Genomic DNA, 21,293 nt, shown 5'->3' on the forward strand with positions numbered 1-21,293 from the left:
TCGAAGACAGGGGCCGTGAGAGGATGAGTCTGATGGTTTTCCCCATTGAAAATCTTCCTGTCTTGCTTATGATTGATTTTTTTTTTTTGATAGATATTGAAGGATGGAAAAAGTTTCCCAGAATCTTTTTTTTTCCTTAAGGGAGAATATGAACATGTAAACTTGTCTCTTCCTTCTCTTTATGGAACTCCTTTCCTCTGGAACAAAACTGGGGCAACTATAGGCCTTCTGGTTTCAATTTTTAAAATTTTCACTTTAAAAAAAAAGGTTAATCTGGCCACTCTCAGACCCTCACATTAAAAATTTTTGCCGCGCTTGTCAATGCAAAAAATTCATGTTGGATTTCAGGCCCATCTCAGTTATTGGACAAGACTCAATCATTTGGGCATTCTTGGTTTACAACTCCCATCAGGCCTAGCAATCACAGCCATTGATGCTGGAGTATAGGAGATGTGGTTCCGCAACAACTGAAAACCTGCAGTTGCCCAGCTGTGGTGGAGGTTCTGTTGGCCCCAATTATGTTTTCACTTGGGCATTGTGGCGCCGTGATTAAATCGCTGTACTGCAGCTAAAACTGTGCTCACGACCTGGGGTTCAAATCCCAGGTAGCCGGCTCAAGGTTGACTCAGCCTTCTATCCTTCTGAGGTCGGTAAAATGAGTACCCAGTTTGCGGGGGGGGGGGGGGCAATTGTAGCCTGCATAATTAACTTGTAAACCACCCAGAGAGTCCTTGAAGCACTATGGGGCGGTATATAAGTAGCACGCTTTGCTTTTTTGCTTTTGCTTTGCATCAGCTAACGATGGAATTTTGAATTATATTTGTTTTGCTACGTTTTTGTATTGTTGATTTTATTGTATTGGATGTTTATTCAAAGTGTCTGATGCTTCGTGGTGGTGGGCCACATGAAATTGCTGGGAGGGCTTATTTGGAATTTTGGGGTTCAGTGATCAGGGTCCTGGCGAGTCAGCAGCTCATTATGTTACAGTACAGCCCTTCAACGAGTGGCAAGGCATTGTAATTTCATAGACCTGGAGGAGGCGTTGAGAGACAGATTGGTTTGTAACATAAGGGACGAAAAAATGCAACATTGATTGTTTGCAAGGAAGAGTCTGGATTTTAAAACAGCTTATGAGAAAATTTTAGCTGTAGAAACTGCACAGAAATTTACAAGAGAAATTCAACAGGAAAAGACTCCCCCACCTCCCAGTAAGCCGGAAAGTGTTAATCATGGGCAGTGGGAGGACTCCTCTTCTAAGGGAGGAGAAGGGAGAAGCTGTAATGCGAGTCATCCATCAGAGGCGCCAAAAGAGTAAAAGTACCACCAGAAAATCTGTGTGCCCGTTGTGGGGGGGGGGTTCCCACCTGAGGAAGGCATGTGAGTTCCAGAATGTACAATGCCGAAGGTATGGGAAAGATGGCATATTGCTCATGTCTGTTATGCTGCCCCTTACTCGAGGGCAACTGAAAGCGGGAATCGTCTAGCAGCTTGGGCATTCAGAAAGGGCTACAATTAGCAAAGTGAGTGTCACACCCTTTCTTTGCATTCTGTTGAACCGCCAGAGATTAAAGGAGACAGTTTTGTGATGACATTACAGCCAGCAATTCGATCAAAGATCAGAGTGACTGTAAGAATTCAGGATGTGCCATGTGAAATGGAGGTGGACACGGGTTCTGCATTGTCTATCATTGCAGACCAGACACTCCAGCAGATTTGTCCTAAGGGGTGGAGGCACAAATTGGAGCCCTGTGATGTACTTCTTAAGGATTTCCAGGGCAAGCAGGTTCCTGTGCTGGGATTTAGATTTTGAGTCATCCTTCAGTCTCGAGAGACTACGGTAACGTGCTCTGTATGGAGGACTTGGAACAGCATCTAGTGTGGCTGAGAAGGTCAATTCGAGAGTGACAATTCCTTCCACAATGAAGACAAATACAATCTGTCCCCTGTCCAGCTCCCTGATTTTGCTGCTTTCATGACTGCCTCTTTGCCGTGTCCTGCTGGAAAAGGGTCACTTCGAATTGGAAGAGGCCGAGATGCACCGCATGCCTCCAGGCTGAACGCTCCGATGTCAGGGTTTCCCATCTGTTGAGGTCCATTCCTAAGGCTTTCAGATCCCGCTTGCAGATATCCTTGTATCGCAATGTGGTCTCCCTCTGGGGCACTTTCCCTGCACTAATTCTCCATACAAGAGATCTTTTGGAATCCGACCATCAGCCATTCTCATGACATGGCCAAGCCAACGTAGACGTCGCTGTTTCAGTAATGTACAGTATACATGCTAAAAATTCCAACTTGATCTAGGACTACTCTGTTTGGAACATTGTCCTGCCAAGTGATACAAAAATGTGTTGGAGACAACGCATATGGAAGGTGTTCAGCTTCCTCTGGTGCCCTGCACAAAGGGTCCAGGACTCACTGCAGTACAGGAGTATACTCAGGACACATGCTCTATAGACTTGGGTTTTGGTATATGCCATCAGCTTCTCTCTCTCTCTCTCTCTCTCTCTCTCTCTCTCTCTGGAGACTCTTTGTGAGTCTAGAGAACATGGTAGCTGCTTTGCCAATGCATTTATCCAGCTCAACATCTAGAGAGAGAGTGTCAGAGATCGTTGAGCCAAGGTGCACAAAGTCACGAATAACCTCCAATTCTTGCGTGGAGATGGTAATAGAAGGAGGAGAGTCCACGCCCTGGCCCATGACTTGTGTTTTCATCAGGCTGATTGTTACTCCAAAGTCTTGGCAGGCCTTGCTAAAACGATTCATGAGTTGTTGGAGGTCTTCAGCAGAGTGGGCAACAATGGCTGCATCATCGGCGAACACGAAGTCCCGCATGCATTTCAGCTGCACTTTGGTCTTTGCTTTCAATGTAGAGAGATTAAAGAGCTTTCCATCTGATCTAGTCTGGAGATAGACATCTTCTGTTGCAGTTCCAAAGGCGTACTACAGCATGACAGCAAAAAAGATCCCAAAAAGTGTTGGTGCGAGGACACAGCCCTGTTTCACTCCGCTTCAGATGTCAAAGGGATCTGATGTTGAGCCGTCAAAAACTACAGTGCCCTTCATTCCCTCATGAAAGGACCTGATGATGTTAAGGAGTCGAGGTGGACATCCAATCTTGGGAAGTATTTTAAAAAGGCCATCCCTGCTAACCAAAACAAAGGCCTTTGTGAGATCTATGAAGGCCAGAAAGAGTGGCTGTTGTTGTTCCCTACATTACTCCTGTAACTGAGGGAGGATACCATGGTTGATCTATTAGCTCGAAATCCACACTGTGATTCTGGATAGACTCTGTCTGCAAGCACCTGGAGTCTCTTCAGCACAACACGGGCAAGCAGCTTCCCTACAATGCTGAGAAGAGAGATGCCATGGTCGTTATTGCAGTCGCCCCTGTCTCCTTTGTTCTTATACAATGTGACGATGTTTACATCCTTCATGTCCTGTGGTACTCAACCTTCGGTCCAGCAAAGACAAAAAACTTCATACAGTTCGGTGGTGATGATCTCTTTACAGCACTTCAGCACTTCAACTGGGATGTTATCCTTTTCAGGTGCTTTGCCGGAGGCGAGGGACTCCAAGGTCACTTTTATTTCTGCTAAAGTTGGTTCGCTGTCTCTTCCAAGACAGGCAGGCATTCAATGTTATTTAATGCCTCTTCGGTTACTACATTCTATCTGGAATATAGCTCAGAGTAGTGCTGCTCCCCGCGGTCCATCTGCTGTGCTCGGTCCTGGATAATCACGCCTGTAGCAGACTTCAAAGGAGCAGATTTCTTCTGTATTGTACCTAAAGCTTGCTTTATACCATCATACATTCCCTTGATGTTACCTGTATCCGCTGCTATCTCTATCTGAGAGCAGAGCTGAAGCAAATAATTGTTGGAACATCTCCCGGCAGCCTGTTGGACTTGGCTACGAGCAGCTCAAAGAGCTTGCAAGTTGTACTCACTAGGACAGGTTTTGTGTGTTGCTAGAGCTCTCCTCTTATCTTCGATGGCTGGCATCAACTCCTCCGAATGGGCTTCAAACCAGTCGACTGTCTTTTTGGTCTTACACAGCATTCTTGAAGTGTTCCCATCGTTCAGGTGCATTTGCATTAGCCGGACCTGGAAGGTTTTCCTCAAGCGCTTGAGCAAATTCCTCCACTTTTCTTTGACCACGAGTCTTGCTGATGTCAATACGTGCTCTTCCTTTTTCGTGTGATACAATCTCTTTGTTCACAGTTTTACTCTACTACACAGCAGGGAGTGATCAGTATCGCAATCAGCACTCTGGTAAGTGCATGTGATCGTAATACTAGGAAGGCTAGAATGTAGTGAGGATCAAATTGAGCTGATGCCAATGCTTGGATCTTGGATGTCTCCAGGAAACTCTGTGTTGAAGCTTTGTATTAAAGAACGTGTTGCTGACACAAAGACCATAATAACAGCAAAACTCCAGCAAGCATTGGCCATTTTCGTTCATCTTCCTCATGCCAAAACAGCCTAGACAAGTGGGCCAAGAATTGTGATCAGCACCAACTCTAGGGTTAAAGTCTCCGAGAATGAACAGTGACTCTCTCTCAGTAACTTTTTTGATAGTAGCTGCCAGATTGTTTATATAATTTGTCTTTCACTTCTGTTGTGAATGACAGTGTTGTTGCATATGGACTAATGAGGGTGACGGGTCCCGCTGATGAGTGGAGCTGCAGATATAGGATTCTTTCACCCCCCCAGAGTAGGTGGAACAATGGATCTCAACAGAGTATTTCTTACCGCAAAGCCAACACCATATTCCCTGGTCTCATTCAATGGCTTTCCCTGCCAGAAGAATGAGAAGCTTTTTTCTTTGAAAGATCCCGAGTCTGGCCATCTCGTGTCTTGCAAGGCAACAATGTCCATCTGCAGCCTACTCAGTTCCATGTCGATGACAGCTGTCTTGCGCACGTCATCTATTTCCTGCAAGTCGTCAGAAAAGCCGTCGTCAGAAAAGCCAGGGGTCATTGTCCGAACATTCCAGGTGCCCAACTTTAGGGCAGAAGTTTTCTTATGATTGTTGCATGGTGCACAGTTATCGATCTGCTTGTTGGCTTTCACCCTAAACCCCACGCACCCAGTGAGGTTAACAGACCATGGCAAGGCAGCACCTTACTGGCTGGGGGCTGCCCAGCTTAAGGCGGGCAATGGCTACCTAGTGAGGTGCAATGACCTCCCCCACCGTCCGAAGTAGCCGATGGCTAACCTTTTTGAGCCCGAGTGCTCAAACGGCGACACAAAACCAAATTATTTCTTTCAAAGTGCCAACACTGCAATTAAATCTGAATACTGATGTTTTAGTTTAGAAAAAACAAATCATACAGTTGTCTGAATTAATCATCACTTTTTGTGTTCAAAACATAACAAAACTTCAATGATGCAAACACTTTTAATTGAAAAATAACCATTAACTCTAGTAAACGGAAACAAATATTAAAGTAATACAGTGGTGCCTTGCATTACGATGTTAATTCGTTCCAGCAAAATCGCTGTAGAATGAAAACATTGTAAAGTGAAATTAAAAAATTATTTATTTATTTATTTATTTTATTTATTTATATCCCGCCTATCTAGTCAATTAAGACCACTCTAGGCGGCTTACAGCAAAAATATTACAGTATAATTAGAAACAATTTTAAAATAAGGGGAAAACTTTAAGCAAGATGGGAGAGACACTAGGAGAAGGAAAGAAGGGAAAATCAGGAATTGGCTAAGGGGAAGGCCTGCCGAAACATCAGTGTTTTTAGTTGATTTTTAAAAATACCCAGTGAGGGAGCCATGCGAATATCAGGGGGTAGATTATTCCAGAGGCGAAGAGCCACCGCCGAGAAGGCCCGACTTCTTGTCTTTTCTTTCGGGCCTCCCTTGGCGTTAGGCTCCTCAGCCTCACCTCCTGACTCGCGCGAGTGACACGGGTAGATCTTGGTGGAAGCAGGCGTTCCGCCAAGTATCAAGGCCCTAAACCGTTTAGGGCTTTATAAGTTAGCATCAACACTTTGAAGTTGATGCGGAATCGGATGGGCAGCCAATGCAATGCGGCCAGAGTGAGTGAAATGTGTTGATATTTTTTCACACCGCTGAGGAGTCTGGCCGCGGCATTCTGCACCACCTGAAGTTTCCGCAGCAGACTCAAAGGCAGCCCCATGTAGAGCGCGTTACAGTGGTCTAATCTTGAGATTATGAGCACATGCACCAAGGTGGTGAGGGCCCCAATGTCTAGATAGGGCTGCAGCTGGGCTATCCGCCTGAGATGGTAAAAGGCGGTTCGGACCACGGACGCTACCTGGGATTCCATAGTAAGCGCTGGGTCCAGATGGATCCCCAAACTGCGAACCCCATCCTTGGCAGGGAGGGTCACCCCCCCGAAAGAGAGTTTCCCAAACCTCCCACTGTGGGGACACCCAACCTTAGTACTTCCGTCTTGTCCGGGTTCAGCCTCAACCTGTTCTCCTGCATCCTTTGCAGTACGGTCCCCAGGCAGCGCTGAAGGGACAGAACTGCATCTCCTGCGGTAGGTGGAAAGGAGATGTAGAGCTGAGTATCATCAGCGTACTGATGACACCGAGCTCCACACCCCCGGATGACCCAGCGGCCTCATATAGATGTTAAACAGCATTGGGGAAATAATCGACCCATGTGGAACCCCATAGAAACCTGTTTAATGCATTCCGATGGGCTTAAAACTCACCGCCCAGCGAAGACCCTCCATAGGGCGGCTATTTTCGCTGCCTGTCTTGTGAGGAATCCGTCCCTAAACACAGCGGGGAGCCATTTTATTTACCCGGTGGCCATTTTGAAACCACCAATCAGCTGTTGGAAAATCATCGTTTTGCGAAGAATCGGTTCCCGCAGCAGGGAACCGATCACTGCAAAGCGAAATTCCCCCATAGGAAACATCGTTTTGCAATCGCAAAAGCGATCGCAAAAACTTCATCATTATGCGATTTTGTTGTTAAATGAAGCAATCGTAAAGCAAGGCACCACTGTACAAGCCAGGTAATTTATACAAACATTAAAAATAATTATATGCATGTATTTTTGATAAGAGATACTCAACTTGGCATGCTTTTGCACAACATGATTTTTTGATGATGTATGTATGCTGATAATTTGTCAAACCTTGGCCCATATGCTGTTAGTTTGAGAGCAACACATGCAGCACCCAGACAGCCCAGATAGTGTGGCTCCTGACCTTGAGCCAGACATCCTGGAGAGTAAAGTCAAGTGGGCCTTAGAAAGCATGGCTAACAACAAGGGCAGTGGAGGTGATGGTATTCCAGTTGAACTATTTAAAATCCTAAAAGATGATGCTGTTAATGTGCTACACTCAATATGCCAACAAGTTTGGAAAACTCAACAGTGGCCAGAGGACTGGAAAAGATCAGTCTACATCCCAATCCCAAAGAAGGGCAGTGCCAAAGAATGCTCCAACTACCATTCAATTGCACTCATTTCACACGCTGGCAAGGTTATGCTCAAAATCCTCCAAGGTAAACTGGATTTCGAAGGGGCAGAGGAAGTAGAGACCAAATTGCTAACATGCACGGTACTATGGAGAAAGCCAGAGAGTTCCAGAAAAACATCTACTTCTGCTTCATTGACTACACAAAAGCCTTTGACTGTGTGGACCACAGCAAACTCTGGCAAGTCCTTAAAGGAATGGGAGTGCCTGAGTATATTGTCTCCCTGCTTATTTAACTTATATGCAGAATACAGCACATCATGCAAGATGGTTGGACAGTGTCGTTGAAGCTACCAACATGAATTTGACCAAACTCCGGGTGGCAGTGGAAGAGAGGAATGTCTGGTGTGCTCTGCGCCATAGTGTCATGAAGAGTTGGACACGACTTAATGACTAAACAACAACAAAGGTTGACATTTATTTAAAATATGAGAGAAATAATTCAGATAGTGCAGTAATCTATATTTTTCTTTCATATTTTATTCATTCCTTTCTGTCAGCTGCAATAGCACAGAGAGAAGCAGCCAATAAGCTTTGTTTGTTTGTTCAGTCGTTTAGTCGTGTCCGATTCTTCGTGACCCCATGGACCAGAGCACGCCAGGCCCTCCTATCTTCCACCGCCTCCCGGAGTTGTGTCAAATTCATGTTGGTTGCTTCGATGACACTGTCCAACCATCTCATCCTCGGTCGTCCCCTTTTCCTCTTGCCTTCACACTTTCCCAACATCAATAAGCAACATGTGTAAAAACAGACTGAAACAACCGCTACAGCTATTACCACAGAATAACGGGAACAGGGGAATTAAAATGTTAGAAAATTACTTTTGGGTGCTTTTAGTGAGAAAGGTAGGATAGAAATATTTAAATAAATAAATAAATTTTATAGCACAGAAGAACATGCTATGAAAGCTGTTATTATGTCATAGGACATGTAATGAAACATGTAATTTAAAAAAATCTACAGTTTGTATAAATGACCACAAGATTGTTAATCTTCAATATATATGTTTTCACATTTATTTTCCAATTAACTGCAACCAGCATATCAAACTTCGCCTTATTTCTTTAGTCTTGTATGAGTATGTTCCTCCCTGACAGCAGTCTCATAATTTTTGAATTAATGTGTTTCTCCGTGGAAGAATACCAGCTACAAACTGGCTCTGTTGCACGGTCTAGAAACTGGTCTCGGTCCCAGAAAAGTATTCTTCTTAATACATAGTACATACTGCATGTGAAATATACCAGGGAATGCAGCTGTCAAATATTTATTTTGTATCTTAGTTCTTGGAATGCTTTTGCCAATCAGATAAAATTCATGTTGAGTTCCTGTCCACTGACATCATATTCCTAGTTTAAAAAATTCCTTTCTAGACACAGCAGTAACCACTATGTTAGCATTGGCTTATTATGAATGCTCAGGAATTTTCATGTACAATTTAATATTTTATCAAAGTCTGTATAAGACCAGGGCTAGTTTTCTTGGCAGCAACTTTGTCCTTAGATGTACAGGTTTGGTGAAATTGACTATATATGATTTAACCTTAGTCTTAGTATTTATGACGTTCAAGGGTATTGTATACTTTATTTATTTATTTATTTATTTATTTATTTATTTATTTATTTATTTACCCCTGCTTTCTCCTGAAAAAGGACCCAAAGTGGCTTACATCCTTGAAAGACAATATTTAAAGGTGAAAACAATCAGTATGCAATAGCAACCTAAAGACTTCCAAAACCAGAACTCCACCTTTGCATTGGTCATGCCACATTCGTGCTCTAATCGAAAGGTAAGCAATCTTAGCAGGGCTGAGGGCTGTTTTCAGATTTGCCAGCAATTTAAGGGCCCCACTTCCTGCAGATGGGGCTTAAGGGAAGGGGTATGGTTGAAGAGGGTAATTTAAATATTATTTTTAAAAATGCACTGTAGAGGTTGCTACAATGTTTTTTTGTTTGTTTTTTAAAATGAAAAGTGGATATAGCTTCAAAAACAATTTAAACTGAAAATACCTTGTATGCTCTAGTGGCCAATTTAATAAAACATTGTGGATGAGGGGTCTGAGGGTGCTGAGGGGCCATGAAACATGGCAATATTGCCCATTATGTACCCTACTACAAAGAGGGGGACTTTTTGAGTGAAATATTTTGATTTTTTTTAAAGTCAATGATATGGGGAGTCTGTGGTAGCTTTGTTGAAATAAAGCTGATTTTCCTTATAACCTCCTTACAACTGCTTTACTTGCTTCTGTTATCTTCCCTACTGGTTAAATTTCAAGTCTGTGGCTTGAATGAGGTTAATTCCTTTTCAGTGCTGCTATTTTTAGATTAGGGTCTTAAACACAGTTTAAATTGCAATGTAACTAAAGATTCAGAAAAGATTCTCAACAAAAAAACATAATATTCCTCAACAAGGAGACAGTACAAATTCCACAGTTCAATAATACTATGAGGACAAAACTATACCTTTGTATGATTTTTCAGAACAACAGTGCAGCGATGCCACAATACAGTATAGAAGAAGGCAATGGGCTGAGAATTATAGGGGGAATGAATGTTGGGATCCTCCTTTCACAGGTTCATTGGTTGTGTGGCTCAAGCAGTGGCTCAAGCTGCAATACATAAGGATTTCTTGAAGCTCATTCATCGACAAAATACAGTTTTCCTTGTGCTGGAGAGGACACAAGGAAATGGGTCCTTGATGCATAAGAGTTGGTCTCATTTTTTATACCATATTAAAAGTTGGCTTTTAACGCAAACGATTGAGACTCAGTGATCATGACTTTGTTTTTGGTCTATTGGATTAGTATTCTATGTTGCTTTTGTGGAATTGTTTTATATTGTTTACATTACTTAAATTGTAATTTGGCTTATTATACCATACCCAGATATAGGCTAGGATACAAGTATTTAAATAAATAAATTGTGGACCTGTATGAGTGTTAAGAAATTCTGAGAAAACATTTCTGGGATTATATTAATTTTGTACATCAGATCATACCATGTGATCCAGAATTAGCTAGACACTTGGAAAGAACACAGGATATTCAATCAGCAGTGAGTCTGTAAGGATCCTTTTCTCCATTATATGAAAGTCAGTATATTAAAGTAGATTACCAAGAGCTACAACTGACATTTTCTCCACTGAAGTTAGTACAGTACAATACAATACAATCTTTATTGCTTACAACCATAGGTTATTAGGGGAAGATTTCTATGACATGTCATTTTTTTTTTGCAATGTATGTTCGAACTTATAGATGGGTTTGAACATATTCATGAGTAATCTGAAGAAAAACCAGATTACTCATAAACATGTTTGAACTTGTTTATGGGTTCAAACATAGAGAAAATGTGATGTCATATAAATCCTCCCCTCACAATATATCAATATATCAGCATATCAACAACACAAAACATATATGACACACAAATATAAAGTGATGTGGCTTCCCTCTTTCCTTAAGACTTTCGATCTTCAGTCACTGAAGTTGAAATATTCTAATCTATTCTTCTGGAAACATCAGTTTAGATGACTTTTTGTAGTAATTATTTTGGAATAAACTTCATAAATTATGTATTAAATTTACATTAAATTTATAACTTGCACTCTACCATGATGATATACAATAAAAATCTTATTTAAATGCTCATAAATCCAAAAAACAGAAAAGCTTGGAACACACCATGGAATAAATTATCAGAAAAGCATTAAAACTAAATTGAAGGGAAGGCATAAAATACTAGTTCTCTCCCTCCACCCCCAAGTGATGCAATTAAGAATACATTTGGAGGCCATGAAGCTGCAAAGGTAGCACTTTGGGGAACAGGTTCAAGGCCCCACTCTGTGAACATGGGATTCCCCAAAAGTAGTAGGGCTGGCTTTCCACATTTTAGAATTAGTGAGTTGTATGCATGCAGGACCTTTTAAAGAGCACCACATGAACACAGGTCATAAGATCACTAGGTCCAAGGTATAATATGTAGAAATTAGACTGTTAGTAGAAAAGGCTTGGTGTGTTTCATTACCCATTAGGGAGCTTACATATTTAATCTGTTTACACCTGTGTGGAGCATTTTTAAACACTGAGTTGCCATTATGGTAATTGTTGACATTAATGTTTGAACCTATGGCACCAATGGAGGAAATTTCATATAATGCATTTTTTGGGGGGGTTGATACCCTTCCCCACAAATAGTTTGCGTTTAGACACATTCATCATCTTCAGAGTTGCCTTCTGCAACTTGGCACTTTTCAGATGTAAATAAATCCCACAACCCAACTGCTAGCTAGAAACAGTGAGATTTATAGTCTAGTACTACTGGAAAGTACCACGTGATGGTAGTCTGTCTTTATAATATAACCTGGTATCTAACAACATATGCAATTAACTTCTGCCATTGATCTGCTGCATCACTTCCCAGCACTTGAACCTATCCTCCGTGACAGATATGCAGTTCACACACACCTTCTCAAACACCATGGATTGTTTAAGAGAAACTGGTATAAATGTGAAACATTATTCTCATAATTCTTCTAAAAAACCAGTTAAAATACCTTTGGATATATCACAGACACAAAGGTATTTTGACACCTTTTGTATTAACAGATTTATTTCAGTATACAATTTGTGGAGTAAAATCCATTTCCTCAGACCTAAGAAGCACAATATTCAGCTGCAGGTTTATATACTCAATGCACACCCCTCTCAAGTGGGGATGGGGAGCAAATTAAGAGGGAAACAGCATAGATAATACATTTTCAAAATACAAATTACATTTTAACAGTGTAATTATGTTTCAAAGTGTTGTTCATATAAATATCCTAGCAATAGGTTTGGTAATTAGTGAATGTAAATTGTACATTGGTAGCATAATGGCTGTCTTTGAAGTATAAATTTAGTTTAAGGAGAAATTGGCTTTTCCTGAATCAGCTTTTCACCGCAAAGCCACTGTTTTGCTAAATAACCTTTGTCTTTATAGAGAAAATGCATATTTTCCTTTGCTAACAATAGGAGTTGTCCATCTGGAAATATCCCATGATTGTTTGAACCTGCTTTTAATTTGCAAACTAATGCCAGGCTGCAGAATTTTATTACCTGCTGTTATTTTATTACTGACACGAAAAATGTTGTATTTTATTACTTGTATTTTTCACCAGGGTTTCAGGAGAAGACCAGTCTATACTTTCTTGACTATGGGAGAGGTCTCCAAACTTTTGACCATGAGGGCCACACCAAATATTTTTATCATTTTTGAAGGCCGAAGGAACAGGAAAGTGCACACACACGATAGTATAAATGTATTTTAAAGACAAAATAAGAGTATAACTTTTCAAGTATACTCAGCACACTATGGTACTTAGCAAAGAAAAGAAAGGAACAGAATAGAAGAACATATAAAGTGGAGATGGGCAACTTGTAAACCTACAAAATGCTGCAAAACTGCAAGTCCCATGACCCCTTACAATTAGCAGAGCTGAGGATTGATGGAAATTTTAGTCCAGTAACATCTACAGCAGTGTTTCCCAACTTGGGGTCAAGACCTCAAAGGGGGTCACAAAGCATTTTCTGGGAGCACGCTAGGCCCTCCTGTCTTCTACTGCCTCCTGGAGTTGGTTCAAATTCGTGTCGGTAGCTTCAGTGACACTGTCCAACCATCTCATCCTCTGTCGTCCCCTTCTCCTCTTGCCTTCACACTTTCCCAACATCAGGGTCTTTTCCAGGGAGTCTTCTCATGAGATGGCCAAAATACTGGAGCCTCAGCTTCAGGATCTGTCCTTCTAGTGAGCACTCAGGGTTGATTTCCTGCAAAATGGATAGGTTTGTTCTCTTTGTAGTCCAGGGGACTCTCAGGATTCTCCTCCAGCACCACAATTCAAAAGCATTCTACTACACCATATTGGGAATCAATACGTATTGTAGCCCTTTTTAAATAATTTCTTCCTTGACCTTTTGGAGCTGGATATTAAAATTAGTTTGCATGTGTATGTATGAGAAACAGACCCTATGGGGGAGAAAGAAACCTGTATTTTCTGAGAAGGAATAACTTTACCCCATTAAAGATGTTTTCTTATGCAAATGTGGTGGGGGTGTCACAGGTTATTTGGCTCTTATAGAAGAGGACAAAAACAAAAAGGATTGGCACATCCACTGAAGCTGTCTAGCAAGGAGAGACGATAGTCCCAGGACGTAAAAATGGGTATCAGTATTTTATTCAAAGAAAAGAACCTAATGCATTTCGGCTAATATATTTTCAGGCTTCTTCAGGAGCACTTGTATTGAATCTTTTTTTTTAAGAGACAGTTTCCCACTCCTTTTTGGATAAATGGGCAGATTCAATACAAGTGCAATATTAATGCCCCTGAAGAAGGCTGAAAATATATTAGCTGAAATGTGTTGGGTTCTTATCTTTGAATAAAACACTGACATCCTTTTTTACATCCTGGGACTATCATCTCTCCTTGCAAGGCATCTTTTAAAAAGGGGTCACAACTTGAAAAATGTTGGGAATCACTGATCTAGAGGTTCACAAGTTTCCTGCTTCTTATATATAAATATTAAAACTGTTAGGACATGTTAAAATATGAAAATGAATTACCACTTCATCCCTTCCCCAGCTATCCTATGTATGCTTACCTAAGAGTGGAACTCATTCATGTTTATATAAGGGATTTCACTGTGAAACCTGCAAACTAAAATGTTTCAAATTCTACATTCAGACTTTTTAAAATGTTGCAGTAATCTTTTGTTTGTGCACACAAAATGAATTTTCTGCATGTAAAAGAGAACCTCAGAGCTGGGTTCCCTGACCATTTAAAAATATTGTATAGTATTAGCAATACATATTGGAAAGTGTTCTTCAAAGGTTGTTCACGTTTTACAATTTTAATATATTCATTTTGAATATGTCTAGCTTTCCAAGAAGACTTCCAGACTGCTTTAGATTCCTTTTCATGCAATTATACTTAGTTGTCCATTATTGAGGTGTGACTTTTGATGGTCAATATTACATTGCCGTGATTTATGTGGGGTCATAGTCTGTCACATGATGCACATGATCCCAATGCAATTCACTTATCAGAATTCCATCCTACTTCAGCATTGATGGGACCACAACACAGTGACCACTGTTTCCTGAACCACCCACAAACTAGTATATAATATGCTTCTTTTATTATTATGTTCTCTTTTTGAAAACCAGCTCCCCAAATGTCTTTCAGGTAGCCCTGCATGTTATTGCTTTTCATTTAATTGGGTGAAAACATTCATATAAATAAAATAAAACACTCCCTCCAGCTAACAGTCTGTGCTAACTGCCAGACGTTTTATAAAAATTGGCCTGCCTGAACCCTTGTGCTATAAGTTCATAATTTAGATTCTTTAAACAAAGACACCTTTCTTCCCTCCCCCCGTCCCAACTTTGGTGGCATGGGGAAGGGAGAGAGAGGAGAACACTGGAAGTTTCAGTGAAGAGCAGCAAATAATTTCACATCACAGAATACACTGTAATACATAACTGTGCAATGTTAGCAGATTTTTCTAGTGATACTAGCCAAACAGGTAACTTACTGTAGGTTTTGGAGAAAGTTGACTGCATTCTTCAATGGCCAGTTTTTCCTGTCCCTTATAATTCTTTTGACTTATTAATTTATTTTATGTTGATAAAGAAAGAGGATTTGTTCATATTTAAGGTATAATTGATGTATGTTTAAGATGGCCAAGTATACCATCTTCTCAGTTCCTTAACTCTCTTAAACAAACAAACAAACAAACAAACAAACAAACAAACAAACAAACACCTATTTAACCAGGAGTAAGTATTGCTGTGAGATTCTAGTGCAGGGGTCAGGGAACTTTTTTACCTTTTACCCCCTTGATTTGAAAGGAAAAAAAATTATATATGCCGAGATTACCCCCTTGATTCGAAAGAAAGGAAATCTTACATTATTTAAATTAAAAATATTATTGAATCTACACAGGCTGCACCAACTTTGATAAAGATGTGCATTATTTTTGCTGGAACACATTGCACTCCAGCCATGGTGTGGTATAGGGAGTAGTAAGGTGTCCAACGTGCCTAGCAAGTAGTATTAAATTTTTGCTAGCTCGCAGAGGATTTAATCATCATCAGTGGCTGCCAGAGTGGTGCTAGCAATGACACTCTTGCTAGAGACAGCCAAAACAGAAATGGGGAGGGGGCTTTCCCTATCAGTTTAATCATTCTATGTGTGGTGTGCAAAAAGGAATAAACCAGGCTAAAGGCCATGTCACCCACCCTGGTGCCACAGCCCAATATCAAAGGACTAGTGTGCTTTTTTTACCATCATCAATGGAAAACTCAGCAGTGGCCAGAGGACTGGAAAAGATCAGTTTGCATCCCAATCCCAAAGAAAGGCAGTGCGAAAGAATGCTCCAACTACCGAACAATTGCACTCATTTCACACACTAGCAAGGTTATGCTCAAAATCCTACAAGGCAGGCTTCAGCAGTATGTGGACCAAGAACTCCCACAAGTACAAGCTGGATTTTGAAGGGGCAGAGGAACTAGAGACCAAATTGCTAACATGTGCTGGATTATGGAGAAAGCCAGAGAGTTCCATAAAAACATTTACTTCTGCTTCATTGACTATTCAAAAGTATGGCAGAAAGTGGGGAGGAATTAAAGAGCCTCTTAATGGGGGTGAAAGAGGAGAGTACAAAAAACATTCTGAAGCTCAACATCAAAACAACTAAGATCATGGCCACTGGTCCCATCACCTCCTGGCAAATAGAAGGGGCAGATATGGAGGTAGTGGCAGATTTTACTTTCTTGGGCTCCATGATCACTGCAGAAGGTGACAGCAGCCACGAAATTCAAAAATGCCTGCTTCTTGGAAGGAGAGCAATGATAAACCTAGACAGCACCTTAAAAAGCCACCCTTCGCCCCCCCTGCCTTAATTCAAAGTTTCTCTTTTGCTTGCCTGTTCATTTTCACAGTTTTGAGTCAGTCTCTCTCACTCTCACTCTCTCATACATACACACACACACACACACACACACACACACACACACACAGACACATCCATCCATCCATCCACCTACCCTCCCTCCATTTCCTCCCTCCCTCCATTTGGTACATTTAAATAAACTTGATGAAGTCCTCGGTCTCTCGCACCTTTCTTCCCTCCTTCCCTTTCTTCCCTCCTCCTGCTTGTTTGCAGTCATTTCCGGAGGAAGCAGTCATTCAGAAGCCCCGGATTGATTGATTGCCTGGGGCTAATCCACAGCTGTAACCAATTAGGCTTATCTCCGATCTCTAAAAGAACGGAGGATTTACGAGTGCCCTGCTGCAACCAAGGAAGCAACAGGGAGAGATGGCTTACAATTTGAGGTTTGGCTGCAGAGGGTGGGGGTGGGAGGGAGAGGGGTAGCACTCTGCTCATTACCCCCAGGATTTTCACTTTTACCCCATTTGGGGTAATTTACCCCTGTTCCCTGACCTATGTTCTAGTGGATAGACAGACTAGGAGTCAAGAGACCTAGAAGAGATCTTTTTTCCCTTTTGTTGTTTTCCTTTGTTTTTTTGCATTGGCTATTGCAGTAGTTCTCTTTGTCTCTGTGTGACAGTTGCCAAAAATGTGCATTTAGGGTTCTTTTACTATTGATTTTTGCCTTTCCTTCACAATTTTAAGTATTTTTTCCATCATCCATCTATGTTTTTCTTTCATTTCTACTATAGGAAATGTCTTTTTGCATTCTTTCCTAACAGTGTTTCTCGTTTCAATCCACAGTTCTTCTGGTTCACAGTGAGATGAGTTTAGTAATTCAGATCTGATCCTTATGTAACCTTTAAATTCATCAGGAATGTTGTTTACATTTTATTTTGGCACTCAGATTTAGTGTTCTTTTTCAGCTTAAATGTTGAATATTGACATTTTACAATCAGTACCACAATCAGTTCCTGATCCTGTTTTGACAAAGAGAATACAGCTTCTCCATCTTCTGCTTCCAATTATGTAGTCTATTTGAATTTTATATTGGCCATCTGATGATGTCCACATGTACAGTTGTGTATTTGCTCGCTTGTAGCATGTATTTGCAATAAACAGATTGTTGGCTTTGCAGAACTCTATGAGTCATTCAGACCAACTGGTTGGATAGCTCAGTGGTTTAGGTATCTAGCTGCAGAGCCAGAAGTTGGGAGTTTGATTCCCCACTGTGCCTATTGTAAGTAGAGCCATCCTACATAATCATGGGCAAGCTGCACAGTCCTGGGGCTCTGAAGAAGGAAATGGTAAATCATTTCTGTGTATTCCCTAGCTAGAAAACCCTGGAAAGGGCCACCATAAGTCAGAATATACTTGACAGCACATTATTATTATTTATTATGAGCGGTTCTCCTGCTTTGTTTCTGTCTCCTAGACCACATTTTTTATATTGTTTCTGCTCTGTTTCCTACTTTTGTATTCCAGTCACCTATGAGTACAAGTGTGTCTTGTTTTGGTGTGTGATCAATTTCTTCCTGAATGCTTGCATAAAACCTTTCAATTTCATTTTTTTTCTGTGTCTGTAGTTGGAAGACAGACTTGAACGACGGTTACATTGATAGGTTTTCTATCGAGTCTGATTAATGTTATTCAGTCAGGCCTTGCCCCCAACTGCCTGTACTGTATCTTGCCTCAGAGCCACTCTGTTTCTTTTGAGTTTGTCATTTCCAAAATACTCTGTAGTTGTCTGACTGAAAATATTGCAGTCCAGTCCACTTTAGTTCACTGACACCAAGCACTGCAATGTTTATACATTTTATCTCTTGTTTTATGGTTTCCAGTTTACCATGATTCATATTTCTCATGTTCCATGTTCCAATTGTATGTGTTGTGCAGCATCAGAGTTTCCATTCACTTCTGTACACATCAGCCACTAGATCTACTTTTGGCTTTAATCTAGTTGCATCATTAGCAACAGGGCTATTCATACTTGTCCTTTGCTCTCCCCCAGTAGCTGTCTGAATGCTTTCCAACTTGAGAGTCCCTCAGTTTCACTGACACACTCAAACTACTTAACCATGTTAAGATGTGCCTCCAAGAAGGTGTTGTTTAATCGTTTAGTCGTGTCCGACTCTTCTTGACCCCATGGACCAGAGCACGTCAGGCCCTCCTGTCTTCCACTGCCTCCCATAGTTTGGTCAAATTCATGTTGGTAGCTTTGATGACACTTTCCAACCATCTTGTCCTCTGTCATCCCCTTCTCCTCTTGCCTTCACACTTTCCCAACATCAGGGTCTTTTCCAGGGACTCTTCTCTTCTCATTAGATGGCCAAAGTATTGGAGCTTCATCTTCAGGATCTGTCCTTCCAGTGAGCACTCAGGGTTGATTTCCTTCAAAATGGTTGGGTTTGTTCTCCTTGCAGTCCAGGGGACTCTTGAGAGCATGAATTCTTCGGCAGTCAGCCATCTTTATGGTCCAGCTCTTACTTCCATACACTGCTACTGGAAAAAGCATAACTTTGACTATGTACACTTTTGTTGGCAGGGTGATGTCCCTGCTTTTTAAGATGCTGTCTAGGTTTGTCATGGCTTTGCTCCCAAGAAGCAGGTGTCTTACTTTCGTGGCTGCTGTCACCATCTGCAGTGATCGTGGAGCCGAAGCAAGTAAAATCTGTCACTGCCTCCATATCTTCCCCTTCTATTTCCCAGGAGGTGATGGGACCAGTGGCCATGATCTTAGTTTTTTGACGTTGAGCTTCAGACCATTTTTGGTGCTCTCCTCTTTCACCCTCATTAAAAGGTTCTTTAATTCCTCCTCACTTTCTGTCATCAGAGTTGTATCATCTGCATATCTGAGATTGTTGATATTTCTTCCAGCAATCTTAATTCTGGCTTGGGATTCCTTCAGTCCAGCCTTTCGCATGATGTATTCTGCATATAGGATAAATAAGCAGGGGGACAATATAGAGCCTTGTCATAGTACTTTCCCAATTTTGAACCAATCAGTTGTTCCATATCCAGTTCTAACTGTTGCTTCCTGTCCCACATATAGACTTCTCAAGAGATAGATGAAATGATCAGACATTCCCATTCCTTTAAGGACTTGCCATAGTTTGCTGTGGTCCACACAGTCAAAGGCTTTTGCGTAGTCAATGAAGCAGAAGTAAATGTTTTTCTGGAACTCTATGGCTTTCTCCATAGTTAGCAATTTGGTCTCTACTTCCTCTGCCCCTTCGAAATCCAGCTTGTTCTTTTGGGAGTTCTCGGTCCACATACTGCTGAAGCTTACCTTGTAGGATTTTGAGCATAACCTTGGTTGTGTGTAATATGAGTGTCTAGCGAGGATCAAATCGAGCTGATGCCAATGCTTGGATCTTGGATGTCTCCAGGAAACTCTGTATTGAAGCTTCATATTAAAGAACATATTGCTGACAGAAAGACCATAGTAACAGCAAAACTCCAGCAAGCGTTGGCCATTTTTGTTCATCTTCCCAATGCCAAAATGGCCTAGACAAGTGGGCCAAGAATTGCGATCAGCACCAGCTCTAAAGTTAAAGTCTCCGAGAATGAACAGTGGCTCTCTCTCTCTCTCTCTGGGATTTTTTTGATAGTAGCTGCCAGATTGTCATAGAATTTGACTTTGACTTCTGTTGTAGACAACAATGTTGGCACATATGCACTAATGAGAGTGAACGGTCCCACTGATCAGTGAAGCTACAGAGACAGGATTCTTTCACTCCCCACAGTAGGTGGAACAATGGATCTCAGCAGAGTATAGTTCTTCAAGTACATGCGTAGCAAAAGATAGAGAACAGTGATAGTTTCTCAGCTACTAAAAATGCTAACAGATGACAAAGAAAAGGCTAAAGAGAGTCTGTGACGTTCCTGAAAAATATGAAGTACAAGTGGAGGGAACTAGATTGCAGTTTGAGATTAATAAACAAATAGTCAAGGAATACCTCCTTACTTTGAATAAGTTAAAATGTCCACAGCTGGTTGAATTGCATCTAAGAGTATTGATGCACTTGGCTGAAGAACTTTCAGAACCAGCATCTATTATTTTCATGATTATTTTCATGAAATCATGGAGGATAAGTGAAGTGTCAGATGACTGGAAGAAGGCTAATGCACCATCTTAAAAAAGGGCAAAAAGGAAGAAGCACGGGACTGCAGACCTGTCTGTTTGACATCATTCCCAGAGAAAATTCTAAAGCAGTCACTGCAATCACCTTGAAAAGAATGCAGTAATAACTAGAAGCCGACATGGATTTGTCAAGAACAAATTCTTCCACACTAATCTTATCTCATTTTCTGATCGGGTATCCTCTCAGTAGACAACGAGAATGCTATAGACGTAATACATTTTGACTTCAGCAAAGCTTTTGACAAAGTGCCTTATGATATTCTGATTGACAAGCTAACTACATGTGGGCTGGATAAAACAACTACGGTATCAGGTGTGTACACAGTTGGTTACAAAATGGTGTTCAGAGAGTACTTACCAATATCTCCTTCTCAAACTGGGAGAAGGTAAAAAGTGGCGCACCACAAGGCTCATTCCTTAGTCCAGTCCTCTTCAGGTTTTTTAAATCAATGAGATGAAGGACATGTCTATCAAAATTGTGGATGACACAAAATTAGGTGCAATCGCTAATACCCTGGAAGAAAGAAAGAAATTTCCAAAACATCTTGATAGGCTCAAGCACTGGGGTGAAAATAACAGCATGGGGTAAGTGTGAAGTTCTATACCTAGGAAAGAAGTCCAGTTGCCACAACTCAACTTCCAAATAACCGCGCCTGGATGACTGAGAATTTTCACAGATATATTCTACACCACACACACAGTTAAAACCAGGGCA

The 21,293-nt window shown here is 41.2% G+C and overlaps 2 long non-coding RNA genes across 2 annotated transcripts; one reads left to right on the top strand and one right to left on the bottom strand.

Annotated features, from left to right (window-relative positions):
• The first annotated feature begins 51 nt into the window (after window positions 1-51).
• On the top strand, window positions 52-9,695 carry LOC144583563 (uncharacterized). The gene is made up of 2 exons (XR_013537415.1): window positions 52-646; window positions 9,122-9,695. It is a non-coding gene; the product is annotated as an uncharacterized LOC144583563 (long non-coding RNA).
• LOC140708354 (uncharacterized) lies at window positions 9,052-21,269 on the bottom strand. The gene is made up of 3 exons (XR_012088473.2): window positions 21,184-21,269; window positions 20,937-21,092; window positions 9,052-13,272 (listed from the first exon to the last, which is right to left on the bottom strand). It is a non-coding gene; the product is annotated as an uncharacterized LOC140708354 (long non-coding RNA).
• Window positions 21,270-21,293: the final 24 nt, after the last annotated feature.

The sequence above is a fragment of the Pogona vitticeps genome, chromosome 6 (genome assembly GCF_051106095.1).
Source record: "Pogona vitticeps strain Pit_001003342236 chromosome 6, PviZW2.1, whole genome shotgun sequence".
In the NCBI taxonomy this organism is placed as follows: Eukaryota; Metazoa; Chordata; class Lepidosauria; order Squamata; family Agamidae; genus Pogona; species Pogona vitticeps.